The following is a 26769-nucleotide window of genomic DNA, read 5'->3' on the forward strand; positions in this document are numbered from 1 at the left end:
GAAAATGTCCATTTCTTCTAAAAAAAAAAAAAAAAAGTTTCCCTAAAAACAGAGTATCTCCCTGAAATATTTTTGGATCTTAGTTACTGTGGCCCGAATTATCAGTTATTCTAAACAACATGGGCTGGGGTATGCTATGGAAGCAAACAACCCTAAATTCTCAATGGCTTAAAACAAGGTTCATCTCTCACTCGGACATTCTGTCCATTGCCCTTCAGTGGGGCCTCTGTCTCACACAGAGACAGGGGGCAAGGCTGGCGGGGCCTCCTCTGACTGCAACATTGCTGAAGACAGCAAGACGCGGGATAATCACTGGTAAACCCTTAAAGACTCCCACCTGGAAGACATACACATCACTTCCATTTCCTTGTCATTGGTCAAAGCAGACCACATGCTCTGTCTAACATCAGGAAGGCAGGGAAGGGTAATCTTAATCATGCCCAGAGGAGAAGAGTTGGAAATATGAGTGAAAAGCACCAGTGTCTACCACACCCACCTTTCTTTGAATTTTGTTTTTTAGTTTCAGAAGAGAGTTGCCAGATCAAGTGAAATCAGAAAAGAATTGAACTTGGCGTTTGGGGTTCCTGGATTTCAAGGACAGAAACGGTACTGGAATCAACACGAACTGGGTCTTCTGGACATAGATTGGCTTGTCCTGAAATTTGCAGAGCTGTTAGGAACATAAAGCCTGGTGAGCAAAGGGTGTATGGCCATGGACAAGTCAGAGTGAGGGAACATTCCTTTTTGGAAGAGTGATCTCCCTTCTGATCTCTCTGCCCCAAAAGCTGCTCATTCTTGAACAGCTCTAGCATTTTTAGTTTAGGAACGCCTCATCTTTTGTTGCTTAGGGAAATACTTCCTGCCAAATGGTTTTAATTTTCTTTTTAGCTCCTTTTTTTTTTTTTTTCTTGGTATCATCTGTATTTAGTTGAGAAGAATAGTTTGGGAAGGCATTAATCTGAACCATTCTAGTTGCTTATTTTCCAATTCATTACTTTTTATTTTGGATCAACTGACTTTTACCCCTCTGTTTTCACATTTTCTTCCTCCCTTAAGTGGCTCACAATGTTGATTCTTGGGATTTTTGAAGAATATAATAATTTGGCATTAATCGTCTTGTCCTAAATTAGACCCAAGCACATACTGGTTTTCCTGACCACTCTAATTTTTGGTTTAAATCTTCTCTGAAACCAGGTGGTATGCAATTAAAGTTGTCTCTTTTTATTTAAAAGAAGCAATCTCCATTATGGAATAGGTTCTTCCAAATTTTGAACAATCAAGAAATTCCTTTAAACCGTTCTATAATCGGGATGCATCAGAGCTTGGAATGACTTTCAGCCCGAGTTTGCTTTGAGGATAGACAAGATGAAAGCTCATGTTGGCAAAGAGAAGAGCTTTAGGATGGAGTCTAAGCCAAGTCTTTACGGAGGGTTCCATCAACTAGTGGGCCATGGAATTGCTGTGATTGCTGGCTCTAAGAGAGGAGAGAAGAGGAAAAGAAGGAACTAGCTAAGTTCTCTTCTCATAGAGCTCCTCATTCCCTGTTCCTAAAAACATATTATTTAACAAGTTAGCATTCTTTCATACAGTTAGAGTGAGTATAAATGAAGGCCCACATGCTAACCACCCATAGACTGAGTTTCATAAAACAAATTAAAGTTTCATTTTTTAAAAAATCAATACACTTTGTTTTTTACAGCCTTTTTAGGGTCACAGCAAAATGGAGCAGAAGATACAGAGTTTCCACGTGCCACCATATCTACACGTGTGCAACCTCCCCCACTGTCCGTATCCTACACCGGAGCTTCACATTAGGTTATTTCTACTCCAGTGCCCTTTTTTTCTTTATGCAGATCTGAGTTTCTGACCTCTATCAGTTTCCTCTCTTGAAAGAACTTTTAACATTTCTCGAGAGCCAGATCTATTGGCAAAAAATTCCCTCAATTTTTATTTGTGTGAGAAAGTTTTTATTTCTCCTTTACTTTTGAAGGATGACTTTGTAGGGTGCAGAATTCTAAGTTGGTGTGGTTTTCTTTTCCTCAAAACACTTTAAATATTTCATTCTACTTTCTTGCTTGTACGGTTTCTGGTAAGTCAGATGTAGTTCTTATTTTTTTGCTCATAGGTAAGGTGTTCTTTCCCTCTGGCTTCTTTCAAGATTTTTTTTTTTCTCTATCTTTGATTTTCTGATATTTGACTATGATATGCCTAAGCATAGGTTTTTTTGTGTTTTTTGTTTGTTTGTTTGTTTTTTATTTTTTGCCATTTATCCTGAGTGGTGTTCTCTGAGCTTCCTGGGTCTGTGGTTGGGTGTCTACTATTAATTTGGAGGTAATTTCTTAGTCATTATTGCTTCAGATATTTTTCTTCTTCTTCTTTTTTTTTTTTTCCTCTTTCTTCATCTTATGGTATTCCTGTTATGCCTGTGTTACACCTTTTCTAGTTTTCCCACAGTCCTGGGATATTTGGTTCTGAGTTTCCTTCCTTTCCCTTTTCTCTTCTTTTCCTCTCTTTCTTTCTTTCTTTTTTTTTTTCAGTCCTTTTTCTCTTTGTTTTTCAGTTTTGGAAGTTTTTATTGTCTTAGAGTTTCTTTCCTCAGCCAATTCCAGTCTACTGACAAGCCCCTCAAAGGCGCGCTTCATCTCTGTTTCAGTGATTTTGATCTCTAGCGTTTCTTTTTATCTTTTTCTTAGAATCTCCACATCTCTTCTTACATGATCTTTCTGTTTTTACATGTTGTCTATTTTATCCATTAAAGCCCTTAGCCTATTTTTTTTTTTTTTTTAAAGATTTTATTTATTTATTTGAGACGGAATGAGAGAGAGAGAGAGCACATGAGAGGGGGGAGGGTCAGAGGGAGAAGCAGGCTCCCTGCCGAGCAGGGAGCCCGATGCGGGACTCGATCCAGGGACTCCAGGATCATGACCTGAGCCGAAGGCAGTCGCTTAACCAACTGAGCCACCCAGGCGCCCCAGCCCTTAGCCTATTAATCATAGTTTGAAAAAATTCCTGGTGTGAATAAGTCCAACATCCTTGCCATATCTGACCCTGGTTCTATTGCTTGTTCAGTCTCTTCAAACTATGTTTTCTGCCTTTTAGTATGTCTTGTAATTTTTTGTTGACAGGTGAACATGATGTACTGGATAAAAGGAACTGTGGCAAGCAGGCCTTTCATCATGTCGTGGTAAGGTGTAGGGGAGGAAAAGCATTTTGTGGTCCCATGACTGGAGTTGGGTATTTTCCTTCTGGCAGGTGGGTTAGGCCCTGACAAAACCCTGGCAAGTTAGGCGTTGGTTAAATAGTTTCACAGGGCATATCTTGTTAGAAGAACGGAATGCTCTGGAGTATTTCAAAATGGTGCCTGTTTCCTGACTCCTGCTGGAAGCATGAGGGGATTTTCCCCAACATCATTGTGAGAACCTCGTAGAACTCCTAGAGGTAAAACTCACAGAAGCTTGGGACCCCCCCACATAGCTGGATCCCCCTGGAGTGTTTAGCTCTCAGACTTGTCCACTGCTAGCCTTCGACGATCATCACTGACAGCCCAGGTTTTCCCCCCACAGAGGTTTCTGCTCATGGGCTTCTGCTCCAGTAGTTGACATTCTCTGTAACTGCCTCTCTGCCTCTCTTCAATTTGGGGAGCATTGGTTTGCTCTGTGACCTCACTTTTTCAACAGATCTAAGAAGAGTTATTGATTTTTCAGTATGTTTAACTTTTTACTCACTGTTAGGATGGAATGACAACTTCTAAGCTTTGTGCATGCCAGACCAGAACCAGAACTCCCTCTCATTTGTTTTTAAACTTTAAAAGTATTGCATGAATACCCATATTATAAAATGAGTCAGAATCCAACTATAGTGGTGTTAAAAAGACACAAACACACTTTATTTCTAAATCAAGTCTCCCCCAGGCTGGTGTAGGTGTTTTCTCTCTTCCTCTTTGTGCTGTCTCTCTTAGGGGTCTTTGCATGGGAAAGGCAAGAATCTGAGTCCTGGGATGGATATAATAGCTGGTGAGGACCTCCTGCCCCTCAACCTTCCCACCTCCCAGATTCTGGAATCCCTCAACTGGGACTGGGTTTTGGCTTCTTCTTCAGGAGCTCTTGACCAGGCTACGGAAACGGTGACTGTTTTGTGAACCCCACACTCAGGGCAGGAGGAGGTCTCCATTCCAGCTGTTGTCTGGTCTGTTGGGACTCCCTTGAGAAAAAGGTAAGATGGATAGTACGTGGAACATAGAGCGAGGTGTGGAAGGTAAGCGTGGTGATGGAGCACATCCTGGGCCACATGAGGCCCAGAACTTAGTCCCAGTTCTGCCACGAATTCATTGTTAAACACCAGGTCACTCACTCATATCCATCGGCCTCATTTGAGGTTGGATTCGGTGCTCCCTAGTGCTCGTCTCTGGTCTCAGCTCTGACTGTCTATGGATATGCTCCTCGAGGCCGGGAGGAAACCCCTAAGGGTTCTGTGAAAGCGACGTCTCTCAATCAGCGAGGCTGCTCCCTGGCAGAAAGGCCTAGAAGTAGCCCCCGAGGCACATCATTTCCCGTGCTCACTGGTGTGCTGCCCATTTGGGGACCCTGGGAAGTGCTTTCTCCAAAGCCCAAAGCACATTCTAGGAAACTTCACCCGGCTCTCTCTTTCTAGAAGTCAACCTGGGGCAAAGGTACCAGCTCTGAGGGGCGGGAGGGGGCCCCTAGCAGGCCAAGAGCTGGTGCAGTGCTCAGAGGATGAGCTCAGAAAGTGGGCAGGGTGTGGGCTTGAGCTGGGTGGAAAGTCCGAGGCTGGGGGGTTGCTCTGGGAGCCAGAGCACTGTAGGAAAAGCTGCCAGAATCGTTCAGACAAGCACTTGGGGGAATTTCAGTTGTCCCCAAAGTACCTTTTAATTTGAAAACAATCAGGAGGCAGGTCAGAGGGTTTTTCATCCTTTGGCAGTGAGTGGCAATGTCTGGGCTTGGAGAGCCTGGGCTGTGTTGTTACGGGCTCCAATTAGGTGTGAGAAGTGGCTGCTGGGGCTGCCAGCTGGGGAGGAGCCAGGCAGCTCATCATTCCTTGTCGTATAAACACAAGGAGCTCTAGCACCAAGCCCAGAAAGACCAATGATACCATTCATCATGCAAAACTTTCCAAACAGTGGAGGAAGCTCCAGGTTCTGCAGGGAATGTGTTCCCCAGAGAGCCTCACGTGACGGCACTCAGACATTTCTGAAACTAGAGATGCCAGTGACATAGCAAATGTAAGTGAGAGGATGGCGCTGAGCACCTTCCACCCGTCTTTCCAAGCCGGAGGGCACCAGGTCTCTACCAGGAGGGGGGCGGGGAGGAGAGCTTCAGTGGGAGCCCCGTGACAGAAATGAGTGGCTACTTTCCTGAGGAGGCTCCAAGGTATGGGCTCTGGGTCAGGCTGTGTGGGCTCCGAGCCGGTGATCTTAACTTCAAGCCTCAGTGTTCCCAGTTGTAAAATGGGATGATGATAGTGCCAAATCCATGGTGTGGTGGTGAGAATAAGTGAGACAACAGACCTGCACATGGAATACAGTGCACTCAATAAAGAAAAGGTTTGAAAAGTTAGAATTGTAGTAAGTGTAAGTAATAAGAGAAGTGTTATAAGCCTAAGTGAGACGCTACAAACTACTCTCCCAAGTTTCTGAGAGGCTTGATTTAAAGACTGCCAGTTGGGTGCCTGGGTGGCTCAGTCAATTAAGTGTCTGCCTTCAGCTCAGGTCATGATCCCAGGGTCCTGGGATCGAGCCCTGCATCGGGCTCCCTGCTCAGCGGGAAGCCTGCTTCTCCCTCTCCCACTCCCCCTGCTTGTGTTCCTGCTCTCGCTGTCTCTCTCTCTCTCTGTCAAATAAATAAATAAAATCTTAAAAAAAAAAATAAAGACTGCCAGTTGTATAGCAATTTGAGTTGAGCCTGAGGAAGACTTTTTAAAAAGTTAGGTGTCATCAGCAGCCCATTTTATAGATGAAGACATTGACATTTACAAAGTGGTGGTGTGCTTGAGTTTGTACAGCTAGTTGGTAAAAAATGTCAAGATTCAAATCTGGGACTTTTGACGCTAACTCCTGTCTTCTCACGAGAGCACACAACAAGCCAACACAAAAATTATGTCAAACATCTTCTAAAGCCAAAGTACGCATAGCATAGGTATCAGAAGAATAGAAAGAAAAAAAAATCTATAAATGCTCAAGTTCCCTAACTTAGAATTTCCATAATGATGAGGTGCTCCGGGTCACATGGGCTGACCAGCACTGTGGACCCACCTGACCGGGAAGAAATCCTCTTCTGATTCCTCTAGAAGTCCCACATCTGTGGCCAAGGGGCCATTTGCAGTCACTTTCTATGCAATATTTTCTTTGTTTTCCCCTTCACGTGGCAACCAATGAGTCACACAACATCTTTCTTTGTTATTATTATTTTTCATAAGAAGTCACTTCCACAGAAATAATAGAAAATTTTTCACAGGGCATAAAGTCCCTGAAGGAGACACTCAGAAAGCTGCAACCCCATAGAAAGGAGACTTCTAAACACAAGGTCTTAGCAAACCCTATTCTAAGGAGACTTGACCCCTCAAGGGGAAGTCTTTAGGCAGATGACACTGCAGTGATTTCTTCACACCTGATAGAGGCATGACCTGCACTCCTCAAAGTTCCTCCTTCCCACCCATGAACACCACCTTCAGCTGCAGCACTGTTAGAGTAATGATCTTCTTGTAGGGTATCCATATATTCACATGTCTGCCTTACTTGGAAGGAGGGTCAGTGTCCTTCTGCGTTTGTCCCATGCAGGGTCCAGCATTGATGGTGCTGCAAAACCAAATATATTGAAAGAGGAGGGAGTGTTCTTTTGTATTCTGGATCCTACTGTTGGTTTTACCAAATGGTATGTTATTTTCTTTCATCTGTATGACCCGGAAGTTGTCTAGTGGGCCCCTGCCTCCTGGACAATCCAGCTCAGCTGAACTCAACCCTACTCTCCTGAATCCAGAGCTGGTGGAAGCCTAGAGCCCCCTAAGAATCCTGTGAAATCCTGTGAGCCCAGTTCTCCCTCTGCCTGTTGGCTCAGTACTATACCTTGCCAGGAAACAACCCCCCTTTTCTGAGTTCCCCTAAAAAGGAAATAGGAGCTGAAAAGTCTTGATTGATGATTTTGGAGTAGAAATGGAGTCATGACCCAGCAAGGCAAGGAATTTGTGGCGGGAATCAGCCCCAGCCCTCTTCAGTGGCCTCTGCGGGCCATGACCGGACACTTCCACCCTGGTGTCATCTCTCCGTTTTGCTCTGTGTTCCTGATACCTTCCCCTTCCCTTTCTTCCCTTGTCTTCTTATCTTCCCTCTTCATCTCCAAAGCAAAAAGGGAAGCTCAATGCAGGCCAGCTGTACTCTCTTCTTTGAAGTTTTATGGCCATCAAGCACCAAAGCCCCTGGGGTCCCAAGAACGTTTCCAAATGATAGCTATCAAGGTAATGAAGATTTCTTTCATCTCCGAATACAAGGAAATTAAGCAGTTTATAAATATTGCCTGATGGAAAGTCTTCTCAACCCTGTCTTACATCAAGAGAAAGTGAATGTTTTGATATTCTGAGGCAAAGTCAAAATAGAAATGAATTTTCAGCCCATCAGCCCGATTCTTTTCTGTACAGTGTATGCGCCAAAGCCCTCCTGGGGTTACAGACATCCGGGTCAGACTGTCCCCTCAGAGAAGTTCCTTTTCACCTCTGCCGGCCCCTTCTCTTGTTTTCCTTGCCTTCTCATGAAAGAGAAACCCAGCAGTGAAAGGCTAAGTGGCGCATGTCTCAAGCTCTGCATGTCTCAAGCTCTGCAGCTCCGTCCCCACCCAGCTCTGGAGTGAGGACCTGGCCCCACTGGGGGTGCTGCCTGGGGAGAGGACGGGTCATCCGAGACACAGGGCTCACTGACAGTTGCTGTGCAAACAGCCTCTGTGCTGGAATTTGAGGAAATAGTGTTGCTATTTTGGGGTCTGTCAAGAGAGTGCTAGCCACTTTGATCATTTAAAACCCTAATTGACTTTCGTCCCTCACACCCATTGCAGGAAAGTGCTAAGCCTTCCTGGGGCTTTCTTCTTCCTTTGATTGGCAGCCTGGGGCAAGTCTCTTTTCCCAAGACTCTGGGTTCCAAGTAACCAATCTGCAGGGGAACTTTCAGAATCCTATTCAATTTTAATGCAGAATTAACTGCTTTTCATTGTTGGTTGTCTTCACCCAAAGCCTTTAACCTCCTAGTTCCCGGTTCTCCTTTAACCCCATCCCTCTCCAAACCCATTCAAGCATTTAAAGGGAAATAAATCCATGGAAGTAATTCTTAACCCTAAACACCTACATTTCACTGAAGCCAGTGAAATAGGCCAGTCAGTTAAACTTTCCCAGTGCTCCTCTCTCCACACCCAAACCCAAAAAGTATCCCAGCTTTGTTCGTTTTTAATGTGTCTATTTTTCTTGTTAAAAATAGATGTCCCTGGATGTCATCTGTGTCACAAAAATAAAACTCATTTGCAAAACTGAAAAAGAACCTAATGCCAAGAAATTGTATTTAGATCGATCTGGAGGGGCAAGTGCAAATGGGTTAAGTGTTAAGAATGACGGCCATTGATGAGGTATCTGCTTGATGATACTCAGACAGGGAAACTAAAGGGACCCCATGAAAAACTGCTTTTTTCACTCCTTTTCTTGCTTCTATTTTTGCTAGGACCTGCACACCTGCCTTACATACACCTTATAGAACAGACAATGTATGTCCTCCTTGTGAAGGTCAAGGATTTAATGATTTCTTTGGAATCTTTCAACACAGTAGAGACCATCTAAGGAGTGACTGGGCAGGGTCATCAGGAACGTTTTCCAAGACCCCTGACTCATCAAGACCCCTTGCTCCAGGGCATAAGTGATTTATGGAGAACACCTAAATACTCGTCTGTCTTTGTTCCTGGATTACTGAGAAGACACGTGCACCAGACCACCCTCCTCAATAAAAACTCCAGGCCCCAGGCAAAGATGAGACTCATGCTTCTTTTCTTTCTGAGTCTCCCTGGCCCTCTGTCCATATCTACACTCACTCTCTGTCTTCAATAAACTCTGCTCTTACTTCCTCTCAGCTTGAGTTTGTTTTCTATACTTCTCAAAGCCAAGGACCCTCTTGGCTGGTCCTGTAAGAACCCCACTCTGGGTTCTTGGCCCCAGCCTGGCTGCATCAATATTAACCTCAAAGTGCTGCAGGCCTAACAAAGGGGAACAGGCCTTCAGTCATAATATGAATAAGGTCTGAGAATCTAATGTCTAACATGGTGACTAAAGTTGATAGAACTCTACTGTATAATTGAAATTTGCTGAGAGAACACAACTTAAATGTTCTCACCACCCCAAAAGAGAAGCTAAATGTGTGAAGTGATAGATGGCTTAGTGAGCTTGATGGAGGTACCCTTTCACAATGTACACATATATCGGATCATCGGGGTGCACACCTTAAATATCTTACAATTTTGTCAATTGTACTTCAATAAAGCTGGAAAAAAATGCTATGGGTGTGTATTTGTCCTCAAAAACAGAATAATTTAATCAGATTCTATTTTCAGTCCTTCGGAGGATGGAGTAGATGGAGGAAGATGAAAAAAACTTTGCTTCTAGCAACCCCCATAGTCACATAGTGATTTTAATTAAGGCAACCTGATCAGACAGTGGCTCCCCCTCCCCCTCCCAGGGGTCACAGAATCAAGCATCTCCACAAGATGACTGATAGTTTGTCTGCAGTGTGCCTATTTTAGAGCTATTCCTACAATTTCCAACCAGCTATAGATACTACTGGCACTCATTAAGAGAAAAAGACTGGATTCTTAAGAAACCAAAAATGCTAATTCTTTGAATCAATTCAGTGTTCTCAGCTGTGATTAGGAATGGCACTAGCTTCTACTTATAAGAATCAGGACTTTGCTGTTTCCCTGAAGTCACTGTCAAATATGAGAAGAACCAAGAAATGAGTTTGGTAGGATGCGTACTAAATCATGATGCTTCTTGCAGAGTGATTTCCAAGGAATTTCCTGAACATTGTCCAGATTGGCAGAAAGAATAGAGTATATTTCCTGTGGCTTGGATAAAATTCTTACAATTAGAGCACCTCTGAAGAAGAAATGTTTGAACCCCAATAAGGTACAAGGTTCACATCAATGAGCATTCAGTGTCACAGGCTGGGTCCCCTGGATAGCAGACATGAACACAGAGATTAGTGTGTAGGAGGTTTCTGAAGGAATGCTCTTGGGATTGACACCTGTAGAAGAAAATAGAAGAAAACAGGATTGGGCACAGGGAGCAGTTGAACTTGGATGCTAGATTGGATATCTCAGTGGAAGACACAGTCATCCCTGTAGTGAATTCTGAAGATGGGATCATGTTCAGAGGGGTCCCCCCTGCAGGAGGAGGGAACATACTCTATAACCCTGTTGATTACTTATTGGATATGGGCTTCCCAGGAAGGAGATGAGGCCTTTAGGGTGGGGGGCTCTTTTCATCTGAGGCAATCCCAATGGGGGTGGACAACCAACAGCAGTTTGTCCGAAACACTCCCTGTAGGATTAGGTCTTTTGTTCTTGAAGAGAGATCTGGGAGGTGCATCACAGTGTCTACACCTTTGAGTGACATGAAAGCGAAGGAGTTAAGGTAAACAGTTGTTGCTATGAAAGCTGGTAGAATTTTTCTCATTTTTGCAGCAAATCCAGGAATAAGAATGCACTCAGTCGGGTAAGTTTTTTTCCCCTTCACATTTGGCAAGATATTCCTTCACGAAGAACAATCTGTTGCTGATTTAGCACTGCGAGTGGATATCCTTGGTTTACCTGAATTGTGATCAAAAAAGTATAAATATCCTTATCCAAATCCACTTTAAAAAAAGAATGGGGAGGTGGGGTAGATAAGCTATTCCTAGGGGACAACTTAGGACCCAAGCCGAGGCCCAGGCAGAGGCAAGGAGGTCCTCATTTTTCATAGGACTGGTCCTGCCACTTTTTACTTGGGCTCTCCGGGCTCTTACGTGGAGAAGGTACAATGCTGCCAGAATGTGGAGGGATTCGAAGGCATTTTGTTTGTTTGTTTGTTTGTTTTTACAAAGAATTTGGCAGTGCCCATGGCCTTTTGGTAGTTTCTCATTCTCTGGAGATCTATGTTTATTTTTTTCTAAACATAAGAAACACAGATATTGGGGCGCCTGGGTGGCTCAGTCGGTTAAGCGTCAGGTCATGATCTTGGGGTCCCGGGATCCAGCCTCTCATCAGGCTCTCTGCTCAGCAGGGAGTCTGTGTCTCTCTCTCCCTCTGCCCGTGCCCTCCTGCTCTCTCTCGCTCTTTTTCTCTTCTCTCAAATAAATAAATAAAATCTTAAAAAAAAGAAACATATTTTATAGTACATGCATTTTATAATTCTAATTTGAAATTTTTGTGCTCTGATTCTAGTGTCTGTTACTTCTGCTTGTTCTCATTCAGGTTACCTTGTTTATGCGACTGATCATATTTGACCGTATGTTGGTCGTTGTACTTGAAAAATAATTTAGGAATGACTGATGTCTGAGATGATGGAACTTTTCTCTGGGGAATATTTTTTTATCTATTCCTGGAACATTACAGGTAAGGGACCTGCTTAGTCCAAGTTCAACACTTGTGGTTCTTGGGACCATCCAGGTGATAGAAACCTGGGCTGCAAATCTACACAAGGGCCAGTTTATTTTTGGCTTTCCATTTGCCTGAGGGTATAGGCCTTTGGATCCCATTGTAATATATTTGGGGAGGAAATGGGGACTCCCTACCATGGGTGGGCTCCAGGCTTTGACATCTTTTTGTTTCCTTTTCGCCAAAACAGCACCTCGGTTTTGCGTGTTTCTTCAGGTTGATAATTGCTGTTAGGTCAAACTAGGTTCCTATTTGCCTTCCTGGGATTTTGCCTTCTAGAGTTTTACAGATTAAGCCCTCATTATCTTATTAACTCCCAGGTATTTTAATTAAAATAAAGTCAACAATTAATTTCACTCAGATTTTTTTTTTTAAGTTGTTCTTACTGGAAAGGAAGAAACCTCTGGTTCTTCTTATCTATGGCCAAACCCTGTGGTATTCTTTATGAGAATTCAAGAGAGATCGGGAGGCATGTCATTCAGTATCTCAAACTTACAAGCTTATTTTGTTAGTTGAAGTTGAGTCAAATAGAGTCACATATTACCTCTACGTGGTTCTAAGGACTTCAGTGAAATTTAAAACTCTCACTAAGCATGGATCTGATTTTCCATCTAGAATGTAACCACATAAATATAAGATTTGGTATCGAATTATTAAAGTTTCTCTAAAACTAACAGGCTATGAGACGCAAACCTTTTAAAATAAAGCTATAGAAATGCCCACATCATCAATGATATTTTCATCTGTATGTTCTTTTTAACTTATGGAGTGTGGATTAGCTTTTGATAGCTTAATTGGGAATGAGAAAATTTTAAAAAGAACTATTTTTTTCCAATACAGAAGGAGAGTTATTGTCAGTGATAAGGAGAAAATTCAGGTCCTCCTTATAATTATAGAGCTAACACCTAGTAATTAGATGAGAAAAGCCTCTCCCAAATAACGTAATCTAAACCATCCAGTTTAGGGTCATTTTCCTTATTTAAAAAGTTCCAAACACAATTAACATTGAATAATTTTTGGAAGAATCATAAACTTTCATCTCTCCCGTTCAGGATGACTCCAAGCTGTACAGACAAGTTCCTGCTTTCGGGAACCAGTCACCCACAAATGAACCCTTATGACATAAAGGAAACCTGAGACTCCTTAAGTGCTAGATTTATTTCCATGAGGTCAGTTTAAACCAAAAAGATTTTGTTCTCTCAAAGAAATTATCCCGTCATCCTTGCAACGCTGTGGTTTATAACAGAGTTATTATTAGCTTTGACCACAATTATGCCACTGTTACAGCTTCCCCACCTGCCCAGACCAAGAGTGATCTCCCCGTCTCTGGAATGCTGGTTGCACTTAAACTTCACACCACTCCACTGGCACTTAGCATTGCATAACGTTACTCAGCCTTTTAAGTGCATGGCTATCTGCTCGGGGAGACCGAACCCTTGAAGCACAAGCGCCCTGCCATGCCATGCCTCCTTATATGTCCCTGAAGTGCCCACCCAGTCCCAGCGCCTCCTACACGATATGTGTTTATTGTGGGTAGTGATGATTCCTATTTGATTTGAGTGAGAAATGTATTTTATTCGTTGTTTCCTCAACTCCCAGCACATTGCTGTGTCCACAATAGGCAGTCAAGAAAAGTTTACTGAAGGAATGGACAAATGACCGAAGGGATGACTGGGTAGATGAAAACCTGGTTAGAAACATACACACAGAGAGTGGAGAACAGCGTGATCAGATTGGTCTTCAGGCTTCCTTTCTGAAAACGCAAAAGTTACCATACTTTCTTCTTTTTCTTTTCAGTGGACCACGGAAGGATAGACAGACTATGACTTAATCACTTTAACCAAGTACCATTAAACTGCACAGCCCTTTTACTTGCCTCATGGATACAGGATATGAAGGTCAAGTGCCCTCACTCTCTCCCCAATGCCATGTGCGTTGTTTGTGAACAAACTGAGAAGTCCCGTCTGTGACATTTAGTTCCTGATCTTCTGCTCTACGTTAGAGGGCGGATGTGACCCATTCCCCGGGATTTAGAGAAAATAGAATATTGGGAATCTCTCTTTGACAAGTGTTACAATGATATAAAGGAAGAGCTTTAAACGTCACCCCTATTAGCTAAAAGTTAAGTGCATCAGTATTGGATTAGCATTGAATCACTCCTTTGCTAGAGCATTATTTTCCTAATTAGAAGTATTATTCTCTGAGATTCCTGCCAGCTCAACAATGCAATGCATTATGGTAGGAAATAATAGATTTTAGAGTTTGATTAACTGAGTGTCACATTCTAGCTTTACTTTTTTCAAGTTGCACTGACTTTGAGCAAGTCATGTAGATTTGTTTGATCACCTCCCTGCTGAGCTCAAACAACATATGAGTTGGGATAGCCAAGACTCTTGTTTTCTTGTGGCCTCTCTTATCAAAACTTTTGCCAATTAAGGCATTTTTCTCCTTTTCAATGCTTTCATAGTACCTGGCTACCAACTTGCCTTTGGACTGAGTTCCCTTTTTTCCAAAATTCAATTCCCAAGACAAAAATAGAGTGGGCATGTTTGCCACCATCAACCTCATAAATCTGCACAGTAAAAATTATGTTAATCAGTACTGGTGTTTTAACTAAAGGCACTTATTTGATTTTTTTCTTATTTTTAGAAATAAGGTTGATTTAATATTATTATCATATACTCGAACTCCCCATTAAACACATTTCCCCGGTATAAACCTACTAATCTCAACTGGCTAACTCCCTAAAAGCCCTTTGCCCAGGATTCTTATGATGTAATTACTACCGAGGACACATGGATAGTAAGCGTTCACACTAAATGTCAGTTTGTAGGAGTGAGGCTGTGGATTCAGGCCATATGAGCACGAAATGCCTGGGCACCGTGTGAAATGCAAGTAAGGCTAGTAACTGCCCTTGTGCATATGCCCTTGTGCATATGCCTATCACAGTGAGCATAGTACTTGGTTGGGCCGTCTGCATGCTCCTTGAAACCAGATACTCTGGGGGCACCTGGGTGGCTCAGTCGGTTAAGCATCTGCCTTCAGCTCATGTCATGATCCCAGGGTCCTGGTATCAAACCCCAAGTATGACACCCTGCTCAGCGGGAAGCCTGCTTCTCCCTCTCCCTCTGCCCTTCCCCCCTCCCCACTCATGCTAGCACTCTTTGTCTCTCTCTCTCACAAAGAAATAAATAAAATCTTATAAAAAAAAAAAGAAAACGGATACTCTGTTTTCTCTCTCTGTTTTACTTCCATTGCCTCCCATCGTTACCAGATGAAGGAGCAGACTTCCTAACAAACTGTGCCAGAAATCCTATATCCCAATGCGTGTGTGGTTTTTTTTTTGGGGGGGGGGGTTGTTTTTTGTTTTTTTAAATAGGATCACCTTTGGAGGCAATGCAGTTGTTCCAACAAAGCTGTCATTGCTAAGAAATCTTTGTCTGTAGCAATTTTTAATCGGAAGTCTCGATGGTAGGAAGTATTTGTCTTTTGAAGACAGATTTTTAGGTTTATTTTATTTTATTATTTTATTTGATGGCTACCAAGTCTAGTGAAGAAGTCACGCAGCTGATACCTATTTGAGAAGAAAGAAAAAAAAAGCTGCGTTTATAATGTGGTCGAATTGATTTTGCTGTGTAGCTAAGCTATCCTTTCAGGCTCAGTTGCAGAGGACAAAATCCTCTCTCGTCAGTTCAAGCAAGTCATTCAGTACGGGTGTGTGAAGTGGAAGCTGGAGAACAAACTTCAGGTTGTGCTTTCAAGAGTGATGCCTAAAACCGGACCCTGGAACAAGGCTTCTGAGGGAGCACGTAACTACTTTTGTCAAGCCTGGGAAATGCTGGCTCCCAAACCACATGGCCACGGCTGCCAATGATGCCACGAGGAGCCACCCTGAGCAGGAAGCGGCCCCGAGCGCTGCAGGTGCCCGATCCACCCGCATCCGCACCAGCAGAACGGGTGCCCCACGCCTTGCCTTTTGACACCAAGATACCATCGTGTTCCACGCAGAGGTATAAAAGCCAAATGCCTTCATGACTCAGCTTGCCAACAGAAAGGGCAGAAGTGAGCCTCCCCCCCTGCCCCCCAAACTCCAGATGTCACATCTCGTGCATGTGCATGGAAGGCTGAGCCTACATCATAGTTGAAATGGGAGAACTGTCATTTCTAGATTCACAGAGCCTACCGTACACCAAGGTTCTAGAACAGAGTTCCTCAAAGTGGGACCCTCTCAACAACCTGCAGCAGGATCTCTTGGTGAATTTGTGAAAATGCAGATTCCTTGTCCCCATGCCAGCTCTCGGAGGTTAAGGCCCAGGAACCTGCATTACAAGGGCACATACCATGCTTCAAGTGGCTTTTACATTGGCACTGTGTAGTTCAAAGTGTAGTTCATCACCTACTTATGGGTGCTGAGATCAATTTAGTGGGCTGTGATTAGTACTTTTAAAAACAAGAAAGAGAGTATAATAAAAGAGACGATAACTGAATGTACCACATTGTAGGAAAGGAAAAGTATTATTTCATAGAGCTTTTGTTTTAGTTACATACATATAGATCTGGGCAGATCACGAGGCCAGACCTATTTCCTAGTGTGCCTTGCAATCAACCTGTTGGAAAAACTCTTCTCCGGAAGGAGGCAAAACAGCTGTCATTGCTAATCCTCCAAGTCACCGCCACCATAAATAACCCAAAAGACGTTCAAGAAAGAGGTTTCAAAAATGTTCTACGGTGACAGACCATTATTGTATGTGTTTAATCGCCCAAGAGGTCGCCGTGAGAAATACAATTAGAGAAGAAATGGGCACTTATCAAACACCTCCTGTGGGCCCAACCATCTGCCAAGTGCTTTCTGAGTGTCCTTGGATGAACCTCATCACCACCAGGGTGAAGTCGATATTATTCTCATCATCTCACAGAGAGGAAATGCCGCCCGGGAGTTCAGTAGCTTCTCCAAAGGCCCATGGGCAGGAAGTGACCGGGCGAGCTGTTGGAGAACCAGTAGTCTCAGAGCAAAGAAGAGAAGTTGATATTTAATGGGGAAAAAAAATTAGCGCCCCTTGAGAAATGAGGTTCTCACTCATGAAGCGATAGCCTCTTTACTGAGCGGCACCTACCACAGTGCCCTGCAAAAGGCACCGAATACATATTGTGCTTTCGTTGTTGTTGTTCCTAAGATTGGTCCACAGCGATTTTAATTATTCCAGATGATAGAAGTAATATAATTTATTAGAGAAAACTTGGAAAATAAGAAAAACGTATAAGGAAGAGTATAAAAATCCCAATAATCCCACTGCTTAAAGCTAACCACCTCCACACGCAAATACAAGCACAGACAGGAACACAGATTGCAACTTTATTTTTATATTAATACATGCATAGATATGCATATGTATGTATATATGGTATCCTGATTTTACTTAATGACATTTACCCATGCCACTAAATACTCATTAAAAACATCAATTTTAAACACTCTCATAGACTTTAAGAAGTGTGCTGTTATTCATTTAAATGAGGTCTTACTTTTAAACATTTAGGTTATTTTGAATTTTTTTTTTTTAATATTTTATTTGTTTATTTGTCAGAGAGAGAGAGAAGGAGCACAAGCAGGGGGAGCAGCACGCAGAGGGAGAGCGGGCTCCTTGCTGAGCAGGGAGCCCGATGCAGGGCTCGATCTCAGGACCCTGGGATCATGACCTGAGCCGAAGGCAGCCATTTAACTGACTGAGCCACCCAGGCATCCTGGTTATTTTGAATTTATGACTGTTAAATAATATTAGGGTTAAAATTCTGAATCATGAATCTTGGTGTGAGCTTTGATCTCTGTAAGTACAAACTGCTGGTTGTAGAGTCACTGGTCCTGAGTTAAGAAACTTTTGAAGGCCATTGACGCACAATACCAACCGCCCTGCCGAAGAGTTGTACCTGTTTTCACGTCATCGGCTGGCAAGAAGCTGCCTCTTCTCCAAGAGCAGAGTCGGTAAAATCCTGCCATGGTGACAGTTTGGGGTTGGCCCTCTGCAGAAGAATCGTGGGAGTCTGTCATCCTCATAATCAGGTGACCCTTGTATTTTACACAGTTAGATTTTTTGGACCCACTGACAGCATGATGATGGGGTTTTACTATAACAAGGTATTTTAAATCTGTGCCAATTTGAGAGGGGAAGAATAAAAACAAAAGCAAATTGTTTCGTTTTGCATTTCTTTGAATACCAGTGAGGCCAAACTTTCCTTCACAGATGTTATGGCTCTTGTTTATTCCTCTTTCCTCAATTGCTTACATTATCCTCTGCTCATTTTTTTTCCCATCAGAATATTCATGTTTTTATTATGATTTTAAAGAATTCTTTAAAAAATAGTAAAAGCTAACATCAAGGAAGCACTTAAGAGCTAGGTACTCTTTTAGGAGCTTTACATGTTTTCTCTCTTTTAACCCTCACACCAAACCTAGGAGGTATTATTCCACCTAGTTTGCAGATGCAAAAACTAAGGCATAGAGAGGTTAAGTGACTTGTCTAAGGTCACATAGCTAGAGAATGGCAGATCTGGGATCTCATCTCAGGTCGTCTTGTTCCCAGAGATCATTAATTCACCAGATTAATCATGTTGCAAACATTTTCCCCATTCTGTTACCTTTTAATTTTTTGGGTTGATTTGGGATGGAAAACAGTTTTTGCAAGTTAATTTAATGGGGGAGTTTCTGGATCCATCTCGTGTTATTCTGGGAAGGAAGTGCATTTCTAGTAAATAGAAGTGCTTTCTTTAGGAGGTCCATTGGGCTCTGGTGCTCTGCAAATTCAAGCTGGCTCCGGGACCGGGGTGTGGGGGTTACCTACCTACCTGATGGCAGCCCGCTCTCCCGACTGGAGCCAACATGTACCACCAGAGGCTTTAGGATTCCCAGTCACGGGCCTCAGGGAATGGACTTGTGCTCCAGCTCCTGCAGAGCATTCTGTGTCCCTTACTCTGAGCCCTGTGTGGCTACCCACGGCCGAAGCATCCCTCTGACGGAGATGTGGTGGTGAGCTCAGCTGAAGAGGCAAGGGACCATTTTTAAACTCCAGATCCACAATCTCTTATACAATATCCTTGAAGTCAAATGTACTTCGGAACTGAGAGTAGCAAATTTTTCTGGAGCAAAGTGAACAAATATTCACCCAAAGTGGGGTAAAAAAAGAAGACTGTGCACGAACTTACAGCAAGGTCAGGTTTTGATGCTAAATGAGCTTGTCCCACATTTATGAAAGCACATCAGCTTTTAGACTTTTAGGATTTCCGAACTGTGGACAAGGGCTTTGGGATCTGCAGACAATTTATTGTCTGTTGGGAGGTAATATAATAAGGTCAAATACCCCCATGTAGATTCTATCCACCTCGGAGTGGATTCATTATTCTATACCTGGTATTTACAGAGGTGTCATCTCCGGTGTTCCCCTCTTCCCGGTTCGCAACTTGGGGGGAAACGTATGATTGTGAGGTACAACAGAGACAATCCTCCCATGATTGGGTGCCTGCTCCTTGTTGCCTCTTTCTTGGTCATGGCAGTTCAGGGAGGCTGGCTCACACCAGAGAGCCAATTTCTGTCTTCTGGCAAGTGCTACCACTTTGCACCCTCAGACCAGGAGTCAAAAGTAGGTGGAAAGCTGCTCATATTCAGCCCCTGTTCTTCATGAGCAATGAGGTAACTTAAAATGTTCTGCAGCAATGTCAATCTTTTACTTTTTCCCCTATACTCACTAGAAATGGAGCCCTTCTTGATTCAGATTGGTAAACATTTTCTGAACGGAAGAGTGCCAGACTCATCTTCCTTAAATTCTGCCGTGATCACGTCATTTCTCTGCTCTAAAACTTTCAAAGGCTTTCCATTGCAAACTGAATAAAATTTTTCAAGACTGTTACATACTTTCTTCTGGCTTCTTCTCTGGTCTCCCAGAGATGTGCGATGTTGTCGCTCTGCTCCTGCACTGGATCCCAGAATGCCCCAGCGGGATTCAGCTCTAGTTACCCATAGTAGCAACTTGCTTAATAACGAACTCTCTATTGGTTTTCTTTCCTTCCCTGCCTCATGTCCCCATTCCCTTACCAAAATTCCCTGGAACTTAACTTTTTTTTTTTTTTTTAGAAGGAGAAAGAGGGTGTGGGAGAGGCAGAGGGAGAGGGAGAGAGAGAATCTTGAGCAGGCTTCACGCCCAGTGCAGAGCCCAATGCGGGGTTGGATGTGGGGTTCGATGGAGGGCTCGATCTCACAACACTGAGATCATGACCTGAGCCCAAATCAAGAGTCCGACGCTTAACCAACTAACGCCCACCCCGACCCCCCATCCCCGGAATTAACTTCTAAATAAATTATTTGCACTTGAGTTTTACCTGGTCTGGCTTGGGGGAAACCCAAAGTTTCTTCCTAAATAGGCTTGTACTTCCTTATGCCTACATAAGAGGTAGCACAGAATGGTGGGGTAAGCACGGGTTTTGCATCAGACAGACCTGGGATTGAAACTTGGCTCTGCCACAGACGAACCTGTGGCCCTGGGCATATTTACAGAAGGGGAAAGTGGTCGTTAGGACCATGTGAGGCTGATATTGACAACGGCACGTAGTTGGCACTCGAGTTGCCTCTCCAAATTCCTGTATCTTTATTTGAGCTAGTCCCTCTGGCTGGAATGCCCTTTCCCCACCATTTTTGTCTGTAGAAACCTTGCATTTGTCTCAGCCCCAGGGCCTTCTTGGAATAATGCAACAAGGAATGAAGCTTTGCCCCTCGTTGCCAGTAGTGTGTGTTATTAGGAGCGCTTACATGGCACTGATCCTAAGCTGAACTGCTTTGTGATGATTTGTCTCCCTCTTTCCTCCCCTACTGTTTGTGAACTGATAGTAGCAGAAACTACATCTGGATCTAGGACAAGGCATTCTGTTTGCGGAGCATCTGGTAGAACTTCCCCCAGCCCTGTGGTTGAGTGGAGCTATGATAACCAGCTCACATGCAGGGGAAGAAAGCCAAGATCCCATAGCACTAATATTATACCCATATAACTTCGTTTCTAATCCCTATTATAAACACCTTGTATCTGTTCAGGCTTCCATAACAAAAATACCATAAATTGGGTGACTTACAAATAACACACTTTTATTTCTCACAGTTCCTGGAGGCTGAGAAGTCCAAGACCAAGATGCCAGCACATTCGATGTCTGGTGAGAGCCTGCTTCCTAGATGGCCGTTTTTGTTTTTTGTTTTTTGGATATTTTCTGTTATAACTTCACATGGCAGAAGGGGCAAGGGAGCTCTCTTGGGTTTCTTTTATAAGGGCACGAATCCCATTAATGAAGGCTCTGCTGTCATGACCTAATCACCTCCCAGTGGTTCGACCTCCTAATAGCATCACCCTGCAGGCTTAAGTTTCAACATATGAATTTGGGGAGCTGGAGGGGATGCAAACATTCTGACCACAGGACCCTGGCTTTTCAAAGTTGAGAAGAGAAAATAGATTGACCTTTTATTTCCCAGGATCTTGGGACCTAAAGGCAATGGGGAGTCAATCTCAGGGCAATTTCTGCCAGTGAACTGTTCCCTCTACTTAGACAAAGCCCTTCTTTGTGTTCTTCTCTCACCCTGCCTTGTGGGACCTTCCTGGAAGGTGAATGTCCTGAATGGTTTATTCATAGCCACGGTGACACTTTGACGAGACTTCTTTGCCGGGCTGTTGCTGCTGCTGTCCTGAGGTTGTTGGGGAAGCTTCCATAGGACCCACCAGGCCCCCTGCAGAAGACCGTCTTGTTTATGCCATCTGCCCACCAGCCCTGGCAGCAGAAAGGGGACAATCCACAATGTAAGATCACATTGCATCTTCTTTTGGTTGTTGTTATTTAGTATTTATGCTATGGAAACTATACATACACATGTTAGTTTAATAGTCCACAAGGCTAATTGTCAAAGCCAAGAGTCTTCTCCATGCCCAGGCCACTCGAGTTCCCCAGAGGCGGTGACATGCAACATTTTTAACTCTTTCTTTTGATATTTACTTTCATATCTCTGAGTAACATTCTTATATTGTTACTTCTTCATAATGGCTAAAACCACAAAAGAACCAAGATTTAACTTTTTTTCCATAGCATTACTCCACCTCCTGAAGCCTACTTCCTATCCTGTTATTCTCTCAAAATAGTTATATCATCATGTAGAATATGTCAATAATCAGCGTTTATATGGGGCGCCTGGGTGGCTCAGATGGTTAAGCGTCTGCCTTCGGCTCAGGTCATGATCTCAGGGTCCTGGGATCGAGTCCCGCATCGGGTTCCCTGCTCAGTGCAGAGCCTGCTTCTCCCTCTCCCTCTGCCACTCCCTCTGCTTGTGCTCTTCTATCTCTCTGTCAAATAAATAAATAAAATCTTAAAAAAAAAAAAATCAGCGTTTATATGATTACAACTATGTAAACACTGGTTTTCATCACTGAGCCAGGTTGTATACTCTTACTATTCCTGTGTTGCACATTTATTTTTTAATTTTCCTATAAGTTAGTGATTGCCTTGTTTTATCATTTGCTTAATTTTCTATGTACCAATCATTAATTCAGCTCCAAAACCTCCCCCCAAGAGTTGAAATGGTCTCTCAGTATTTTCAAATATATCAGATATTCTATCAATTTCAGCCTCTTGAAGACATCTTCTCTGGATGGAACATTCTGATGTGTTCCATCCTGGTCTGGTTCTCTCTACCCCAAGTATGAAATTGTCATCTTGAGAATCTCTCTTTCCCATAGTCCCAGGAACTTTATTTACTCCTCTCTTTCTGAGACTTTGCATGTTTGAAAATATTTTTATTCTACCCTCACACTAAACTGAGAGTTTGGCTGAATAGAGATCTCTCACAGTTTTAAAGGCAATTCTCTATTGTCCTTTAACTTCCACTGAAATAATCATGGCTGTATATCAGCATTTGCATCAGTTTCCTGAGCATAATTTCCCACAGGGTAACACAAAGAAGGCTGGATTATGCCTGCATATGCAGTCGGTTATGGAAGAGGAACCCCAAGCTTAGGGAGCCCTAATCTTTTATAACGCGTAGGAAATCTTTCTGGCTTTTGCTCGGGGGTAAAATGGTATATTGGACAGCAAACAAACGTACCCTCTGCCTAGGAGGGAAACATTATCTCTATCTTTCAAGGCTGTTTGCTATATACACATCTTTGAAAAGATAGCCTGGAGCAAAAGCACAGGGCCAGTACTTGAGAAACATCCAGAAATGTGAGAGACTCATAAAGAATTATCTCCCAACATTGTTTGTTCTCTATATTTCATGTTAAACACTTTCCTCAAATGTCTGGTGATTCTTGGCTATGTGCTCATGTTTAGGAACTGCCTCCGTGCTATCAACTTAGCTGTCTGAGTTTTGAAAGCCAAGTGGAAGAAAGAAGGCTGTAGGGGATAGTGTGGTAGAGAAGCAAGTTTCAACTTTTAGGATTCAAGCTTCTACTTAACCCCCATTTTACAGTAAAGTTCCTTAACTTTCAGCTGTGCCTGCTGTCCTTCAGTCCAGAGGCCCCTTGTTTTATGCTCTGTAGGCTTCACTGTTCAATACAGTGGCCACCAGTCACATGTGGCTATTGAACACATGAAATGTGAATAGTCCAAATCGAAGTAAGCGGTAAGTGTAAAATACTCCTTAATTTCGAAGAGTTAGTACAAAAGAAGGTAAAATATCTCATTAGTAATTTTTATACTGATCATGTACTAAAATGATAAAATTTTGTATACATTGGGTTAAATATATTATTAAAATTATGTTTGTCTTTTTCTTTTTACTTTTAGAAAAAATGTGGCTAGTGGAAAATTCTGAGGTTTAGGAAGTTCTTCCTCAGCACTTTTTGGTGATACCTAAACACATATCTTTTTTAATCAGAGGAAGCTGATTTCCGGGATCTTTTGGTCCTTTTCCTCAACCGCCCAGTAAGCCCTTCTTCTATCATAGTGTTTTTCTCTTTGGTCACCTCTAGGAAAAATTCTTTCATTTTTCAGGGATGGAGATGATTAGATAGGGTCTATCCAGATAATTTAATCTTCCACCAAGAGGTCTGTAACCTTAATCACACAAAGTCCATTTTCCAGGTAAGGGAGCATATTCACAGGTTCTGGGGATTATGGTGTGGACATCCTTGGGGATCATTATTCTGCATGCCACACTATCCTTGTGTCCATTTTACAAGTGATGAAACTGAGGCACAGAGACTAAGATCCTTCCTTGTTGAAGGTTGCACAACCAATGAGCCAACTTTTGAACCCATGCTGCTTGGAACCAGAGCTGGAGCTACATCAGGGCTTGGATGACTGGGAGGTAAGAACACAACAGGAAAGGACAGGAGGTTAAAGAGTGGCAGAGGCGAAGTCACCTTTTGGCAGAGGTCTAAGTATGTGAACTGCATTCCTGTTGAAGGCTTATCTCTATCATGTCTAAAAGCCTAGATAATGAGAACAGAAGAAACATCCTTTTGTTGTTTTTGTTAAGGGGTGTAAATCATGCAGGGCTCATTCACGATGACAAGTATATTGGCTCCAGGAAAACCAATCAACTGTGGGTCTGTTTGAAATTGATAAAAATTCCTGACTCCTATTGCATTGGGGACAGAGGCATATGTCTTTAGCAGCTTTCCTGACTCATCAACTTGAGGAAACCTTTGTTTCAGACCTGGGAAAAATGTAAGGAAGGATGTTCCGGATATGATGGAAACAAAACTCAACCCGATTCTGAACAGCTAGCTTCTCACCACCACTGACGAGCTGGACTGCTGCGAGCAAGCAGCTCCCTTTACTTCTCTGAGGCCCAGTTTTCTGTTTGGAAATGAATAGATACTTAAACATTTAGAAACTTTTATGATGACCATTTTGAAACACATATACCAATGGAAAGGATCATATAATAAGCATTATACACCTACTGCCTCTATTTAATAGCTGTTAACATTTTTTTCTCTGTATTTGTTTATGTATATAACACAAATGTGCGTGTTTGTGCGTATGTATATAATTAACTTAAAAACTTGTTTTTGCTGAACCACTTAAAAGTAAGTTGCAAATGTCTTGATACTTCACTCCTAAGTACTTCAGGGTTCATCTCTTAAGATCGAAGACATATTCCAGCATAACCATACTTTGTAACCGTATTTATGGAAATTAACAATTCCCTTAAGATTATTAATAGCCAGTGCATTTTCAAATTTCCCTCCCATTGTCCCTAGAATGTCCGTGTAGCTCATTTTTTTTTCAAACTAGGATTCAACCAAAGTTTATGTTAATAGGTCTCCGTTAATCTAAAACATACATAATAATATAACATATTATTTTCCTGGAATACACATTCTAACCACTAACAGTGCTTCATTCTAATTGTGATTTTAAGTGGGGAAGGACAGAACCACCCTTAGATTGTGCAGGGGCTGTCTTTGGGGGTAGGGGAGGACTGAGACTCTTATTCTTGGGGCAACCTTCCAGAGGCATTGCTGGCCCAGACCAGTCCAGGTACCAGAAGAGGACTTGGGCAAAATTTTTTTTTTTTTAAGGTTTTATTTATTTACTTGAGAGAGAGACAGAGAGAGAGCATGAGCAGGGGGAAGAGACAGAGGGAGAGGGAGGAGCAGACTCCCCGGTGAGCAGGGAGCCTGATGCAGGACTCCATCCCAAGACCCCGAGACCATGACCCGAGCCGAAGGCAGATGCTCAACCGACTGAGCCACCCAGGCTCCCCGGACTTGGACAAATTTGAGAAAGACTCTCCAAGGCAAGATGACTGCTGAGGTGTGGAGGCTGAACAGGGGCCCTGCTTGCCCAGGTCAAGGGCAGTACTGGAGATGTAAATGGGATATTGAGAGAAACATCATTATAGTGGAGAAGCATAAGTAGCATGTATAGTTAACGTATCCAGGGTTTTTTTTTTTTTCAGATACTGTCCTCCTTAGTATCCTCCCTTTCTTGCCCCTTCACTCATTCAACAAGCATTTTTGAGCACCAAATATGTGCCAAGCACTGTTTTAGGCACCTTTCAAGCCAAAAATAGCAGCCCTCATAAAACTCACATTTGAATGGGGGGGGACAGACAACAATATATATAAGCAAATATATGTAACACGCACATTTTATAATAAAAAATGGTAAGGAGAAACAAATGTGTGATGGGGGTGAAAGATAGAAAAAGTCAAGGTCGATGATGTTACATTTCTGATAGTACATTGGTTATCTATTGCTGAATAACAAATTGCCCCAAACATTAGAGGCTTAAAACAATAAACATATATTGTCTCACAGTTTCTGTGGCTTATCTGTGTCCTCCAGCTCAGGGTCTCAAAGCTGGAGTCAAGGTATTGGTAAGGCTGCAAACATCTCAGGGCTTGAATAGGGAGGATCCACTTCCAAGATCATTCCTGTGGTTGTTAGCAAAGATTTGGTTTCTTGCAGAAATATTTGGTTTCTTATTCAGTTTCAGTAAGGCCTTAGTCCCTTCTTGGCTCATGGCCAGAAGCTTTCCCCCATTCCTTACCACATCAATTTCTCCATAGGCAGCTCATAATATGGCAGCTGGCTTCCATCAGAGTTAGCAAGTGAGAGAGCAGGGTAGGGGATTCAAGAAAGCCACAGGCAGACCATTTGTGACCCAATCTGAGAAGTGACATCCCATCCCTCTTATTGAATTTTGTTCCTTAAAAGTGAGTCATTAGGTCTAGTCCACACTTAAGAAGAGGGGATTATACAAGGGCATGAAGACTAAAGAATGGGTATCATTGGGGATTATCGAGAAGCTGCCTAGCACAGGTAGAGTAGCCAATGGAGGCCTCACTGACAAAGTGACATTTAGATAAAGACATGGGGCAAGTAAGAGAGGGAGCCATCTCTGGAGGAAGAGCATTCCAGGCAAAGGGAGCAGAGCATGCAAAGGTCTCCAGGCAGGAGCAAGGCTGGTATATTCTTCTGTAAAAGTCATCAACTAGATGGTCTCCAAGGCTCTTCCTGACTTACTTTAATGCATTTGGAATCAAAATGTGTTACTGAGTAAGATCTCTTTATTCAGTGAACATATACCATCTCCGTATGTCAGGCTCTGTGCAAGGCCAAGAACGCC

The 26769-nt window shown here is 42.9% G+C and overlaps 1 protein-coding gene across 1 annotated transcript in view; it reads left to right on the forward strand.

The window, feature by feature from the left end:
* The window catches only part of SNX18 (sorting nexin 18), a 162479-nt gene that overhangs the window by 124098 nt on the left and 11612 nt on the right, over positions 1–26769 (forward strand). Inside the window, exons 6-11 of the mRNA XM_032395346.1 lie at positions 521–691; positions 1700–1815; positions 11487–11627; positions 13467–13567; positions 20807–20858; positions 21302–21493. The gene's annotated coding sequence lies outside the window, so the exon portion shown is untranslated. The remainder of the gene's footprint in view (positions 1–520; positions 692–1699; positions 1816–11486; positions 11628–13466; positions 13568–20806; positions 20859–21301; positions 21494–26769) is intronic.

Source organism: Phoca vitulina, unplaced genomic scaffold (assembly GCF_004348235.1).
Source record: "Phoca vitulina isolate PV1807 unplaced genomic scaffold, GSC_HSeal_1.0 scaffold83, whole genome shotgun sequence".
NCBI lineage: Eukaryota > Metazoa > Chordata > Mammalia > Carnivora > Phocidae > Phoca > Phoca vitulina.